Here is a 5,842-nt window from a genome sequence, read left to right on the forward strand (position 1 = left end):
ACATAAATGCTTCAGGGGGGTGATCCACATTTAACATCTATTTTACTGAAAAGAGAAATCCTGCCAAAAGTGCACCTTGGTGAGTTTATAGTGAAATAAAGCATTTTCTTTGAGCCGTACTTTTAATCATTAGGGGTATTTTTGCACGCAAGATGAGCCTAGTATTATTTATGTAGGAAAAGTTTAAACTCCAAAGCATAGCATGCAGAGTGAATCTAACACTCACAGATGTATGTAAAATCGGTTGCTACATTATGCTACTATTCTGTTCCCAGTATTAAAACGATTTATTATTTAACTTCTCTAAAATACTCTCCTGCACTTGGAAGATGTCTCTGGAAAAATACAACTCATAGATCTTCTGTAGTGCCAACTATTTCTTAATTTATTCATTAGAGTGATCCCAAATGAGAGATTTAAATATATTTCTCTGAGAAGTGTGCGGGATGGTGAGTGTGTCATCATTAACTGTTAGGCTGAGGAGCATCCAAAGGCTTGGGGAGCACCCGTTGGCTTGGGGAGCACCCCCTGGCTTGGGAGCACCCTCTGGCCAGGGGAGCACCCCCTGGCTTGGGAAGCAGGACTTCTCCATCACTCAGCAGGAGGGCCAGCATCATCGCGGATCCCTTCTCTGTCGCTTCCTGATAATGGGCCTGGCCACCCCCTGGACTCAGGGGCCCCGTAAAGTGACTCCGCTGGGCTGCACCCACACAGCCCATCCTGCTTCCTACCCAGCAGAGCCTAAAAACTCCAGAACCTGCCCTCTGCCCAGGGAGGCCTGAGGAGCCAGGCTTCCGGAATCCTGTTACGGACAGTGGGCGAGAGGATCGGCAAATGCTGGAGGAGAGAGAGGCCACTCCCCGTGGCACGGAGTCCTGGGACTGGCCCCAGGATGGGGAGGGGCTTTATCAAGTCTAAGGGCCTGCAAGGTGACTACAGAGGATGAGACATCTCTCAGCAAAGCGTAACATGCTGACCGGGCTCGGTGTATTCAGGAATAAGAAGTGCGGCGTGCATCGTTTTATCAGTCCAGAAGGATTTGCAAAATAGAAGAGAATGTGTGAAGTGAAATTTGATTTCATGGACTTTAAAATACATTGATTTAAAATATGACTTTGTGCTGATTGCCTGGTCTATCCCACTCAATGCTTGGCCTCTGGCAGCATGATAGATCACAGATTTTTAAAACAAGAGGCTAAAATATTTGGACATCTTCGGACATAGTTTATGAATCGGGGAGGGGAGGACAGTGTAATTTACTTCACAGGCTGATTCTGAGCACATCCATTCTTTTTCAGTGGAAATGAACTAGTCTGCAAAGCAAGCTCAAAGCCTCTTTGAAGGCATGATGGACGTGCCTGCCGGTGTCCCTGACTCTAGAACCCTCGCTTGCCCTCCCCAGCTTTGGCATCTGTGAGAGCTGCCTGGAACCCTTATTCTTAAATCAGCAGAATACAGCTGATGGAAAGCAGAGCATTTCGCTGCTCCTTGGCAGAGAAATGACTTGATGGTGATCACAGAACACAGTGCACAGCAACAGACTCTTCTCACCAGTGAATGGCCATGAATCTACACATGACCCGGCTGCATTTAGGAAAAAGAAGAATTACGGATCAGTGATGGGGAGGCTGCTCCCCACTGCACGGGAGGACACTTTCTCAGAGGAACGGTGACATGGACTTGACCTGTGTCATAAGTAAATAATAGGAACTGCACAGGCTTCATCCTACTTGTTTCTCTGCCCATAAGATCCAGTCACACGTACTCTGCGTCCAGTCACTGAAGAGTCGATACAGTGAATAACAGGGACTAAGTAGTGATGGTGTTCTGAGTTTTGAGCAAACGTCCATCAGCTTCTGTTGTTGCTAAAAAGCGTTATTGAAACTGACCTCAAGAACAGGGGCTGCGTCCACTTAGGACCCTGCGGCTTCGGGACGGGGCCATCTCTGCTGGACGGTGCTTTGGCTGGCCCCTCCCACTCCCTCACCAGGGTTTAAACCCAACAAGTCAAAAAGGAAAATGAAAATGAACCCCTGATATGAGCTTATTGGTGTAATACTTCTTTCCCAAAAGCATGCGTTTGACAATCCAGAGCTTTACGAGGCATTTGGAAAATCCCACACACATACACAATACCACATGACCATACACACACCACCTACACACACAGCACACACTCACCACACCAGGCAGACACTGCACACACACCGTGCATCCCACATGCACACACGACACGGGGCCCACACAGCCCTGGAGAGGGCACGTGCAAGGCTCTGTAGCTCCTGGGAGAAAATGTGAGGACTTGAGACTTTCCCCCATCTTATTTATTTTCTACATGAAAAGCACTTTCATGTTCAACCTCTACCAGCATTGATCTCAGCGTATTTTATTCCCTCAATATTATTGTAAATTTAGTAAATTTAGTAACATATCAATGTAACAGATCCAGGCAATTTATTTAAAAAAAATGGTCAATGCATTTGGACTACGTAAGAGTAACACCATGGGGAATATGGACCCATATTTAATGTGAGGGTGTGCACTCACGAGGTCGACAAGATCACCCCGGAATGTCTGCAGAAAGCCTTGGTATATCAAGGTGCTGCTGGGAAAGGCTTGTGCCCATAATTCTACTAACTGAACCTCTTCTGTGTAAATAAGCATAAATCCCCTCTCTGTCAGTGACACTGGAGAGGACACTGTCTCAGGGCAAAAGCACTGGAGACGAGCAGCGAGACCTTGTGAAAACATAAATCTCTAAGTTAATAAATAAGCAAGAAGGCGATGCTTTATCACTTCCCTTGGAAAGCAAAGCGTCTACAATACGTTAGAGAAGCCACTGAATTGAAGGCAACTGTTAGCAAGTGCGTGAGCTCAATGGCATGTCGCCTTGATATGGAAAGATTCGCACACACCCTGCATCTGGCAAGGGACAGATATCCAAGATCTCCAAGACTCCCACAAGTCACCAAACAGAAAACCACCAACCCCAAAAGTGGGCAGACCAGTTCAATGGGGATTCAAAACACACGGCCGGCCGGCAACAGCTCGTCACTCTCTCATCCAGAAGGTGGAATGAAAGCCATGGGCGAGACCTCCTCACGCTGCGACGACAGCCCAAATCCAAGATTTAATCCTATAACCTTCTACCATGTTCACAATGATACACTTTAACCCAAATTTCAATGGTATATTTTAACATTAATTTCACTTCAAATATAATTAAATTTTCTTGAGATGCCTCTACTATCATAGCTTATTTCAACATGGGCTGTTTAATTTCCAACTACTTAGGGATTTTCAAGTGTTTTCCTCTTACCAAGTTTAATCTTATGTGAGAAAAACTGTATATGTTCTACTGTTTGCCTTGCTTTGTAGCAGTATATAATGTGTCTCAGGGAATATTTCTTGTGCAGATGAAACAGGTGTATTTGATGTTGGAAGGGAGGGTGATGCATGGATACTAGCAAAGTCTAGACAGCAGAGAGCTTTGTTTCAGTGTTCTGCATTATTAGTTGTTTTCTAATTTCTCAGCAATCAAAGAGAGTCTTGAAGTTTTTAGCTGCAATTTTGTATTTGCTTATTCTCAATTTTGTATTTGCCTATTCTCACTTTTGTCATCTTTGAGTGTAATTTCAAGCTCTGTTGCTAAAAACATATACATTTTAGATGGTTTTATCTTTGGGGGAAATGGGCCCTTTTATAATGCAATAATTAAAACTATTAATTTTTAATAATAACCACATCTCTAAAATATTTGCTGTGAATGTAGTTGCTCCAACTTACCTTTGGTCAAGGTCTACCTGCTTGAAGAGAACAGCTCACTGCTTAGCCCATAAAGTTCTGTCCAATCCACGGTCTCTGTCTGTTGGCCATTGAGCAGCATTTAGCCATTCACATTTAGTGTGGTTATCAGCATGTCTGAACTGGCCTCTGCCGTTATCCAGGCTGTTCTCTAGGAGAGCCTTTTGTTCTTTGATGTTTCTGGTTTCTCTGGTGCTGATTGGGTTTCAATTATTCCATTTTATCTCCACTTGTATGTTTTTAGTGATTGCCCTGAGGTTTTCAACATTCATCTCCAACTACCCATGGTCATGTAATCTTGCTGTGCTTCGTGTCCTCGGCACAGAATCGGCGACCAGAGAGCCTCGATTTCCCGCCCCTTCTTCGGTGATGCTGTTGTCATGTATTTTATTGTTATATATGCTGTGAACACTCACTGCATCGTGGCGGCTTTGCTTTAGACAATTAAAAACAATATAAAAAAAGAAAACTAATTTCATTTTATCATCTGCATTTATTATTTCTTCTTCTCCCAGGGCTCTTCATAACTTGCTATAAATTTGTATTTTCTCCTGGCATAATTCTCATCTTCATCTGAAAATCTAGCATTTTCATTGGTGTCATGCTGCTGATAGAGAGTTCTGGTTCAGTCCTGGTTCATCTGTGAAACCTGGACACAGAATTCTGGCTTGACCTCTGTCTGTTGTTTAATCTGCAGCACTTTAGAGATGCTTCACCACTGTCTTTTCACTTGTGTGGTTTCTTGCTGACATCAGAATTCTCTCAGAATTCTCAGCCTTGTTTTCCTGCATCTAGTATGTCTTATTTTCTGTTGTCACCTTTAGAATTTCTATATTTTGGTTTCAAAAATTGGATTTAGTATTTTAGCCTGCTTCGTATTCTCTGAGCTTCTTAGTTTGGGGCTTAATGTCTTTTACCAATACTCTTAGGAAATTCTCAGCCATTATTTCTTCATATATTGTCATTGGTCCCTCACCTCCTTCTGATAGCCCAGAAGGAGAAGTTCCTCTTTCTAGATATTTCTGTATGTTTTACGCCACTGGGAAGGCTCCCAAGCTCTCAGATGCCTTTCAGTCATCGTTCATTTTGTTGTTTTGCCTTTTTTTTATTTTTTTTTTATTGCTCTTTTTCTTCATGGTAACTGCCCTGTTCTCTTTAGTTGTCCAATCTACCAAAGAGCTCTGGAGGGTACTATCCAGAAAATGTTGCAGTGGTTTACGTTTGTGGCATTTCCACTGAGCTTTCTCATAGTTTCCCTGTTTGCTAACTGACCCATCTGTTCTCCCACATTATTCCCCTTCTCCAGTTGAGCTCTCCACAATGCATCAGTTTACTCGGATGCAGCCAGCTAGCCCCAGCCCCGCCACCTCTCCTGGATCCGATGGTCGTGTTTTGGTCACTTCTCCAGGCACACCCACTCCTCAAATGTCTTCCACTGGCCTCTAATTGTTCACTGAAGCCGGACGTTTTGCACCGGCCGAGGGGCTGGCTACATCGTGTCCTGGTGGCCAGGAGCTCCCTCCGTCTGGCCCCAGCCCTGAGCCGGGCTTGGTGTTAGCGCAGCGGGGCTGGTTTTGCCCCGTGGCCCGCACAGTTGACCTTCAGGTGCAAGTCCTCTCCCGCTGTGGCCGGTGGCCGGCTAGTGGACGAGAGGGCTCACTTGACGTCCCCAACCAGGACGGTTCAGGCCTTCACTTGCACTTCAGGGAGCGTCCGCGCGATGTCGTCGAGGCGAGGGCCGGCTAAGCTAGGGCTGCGGAGGGCAGTGGTCAGCCGCGGCTCCCGCGTGCGCCTCGCAGATGCCTGGCCTGGACTCGGAGGCTGAGAAGACCGAGTTCCGCCCAGCAAACGGTTTTGGACAGCGCAAACCGCGGAACCCGGGCCCCCCCTAGCCGAATCCGCAGGCCACTGGGGGTGGTCAGTGGCGCCGTCCTCCCCGGGCTCCATCCCCGCGTCCACAGCGCGGGATCCCATGTCCGCAGGGATGGCCGCGGCCCTCCGCGCGCACGCAGCCCGGCCTGGCCCTGGAGTCCTGAGC

This window comes from Condylura cristata, unplaced genomic scaffold, assembly GCF_000260355.1.
Source record: "Condylura cristata isolate star-nosed mole 26May11 unplaced genomic scaffold, ConCri1.0 scaffold00018, whole genome shotgun sequence".
Lineage (NCBI taxonomy): Eukaryota > Metazoa > Chordata > Mammalia > Eulipotyphla > Talpidae > Condylura > Condylura cristata.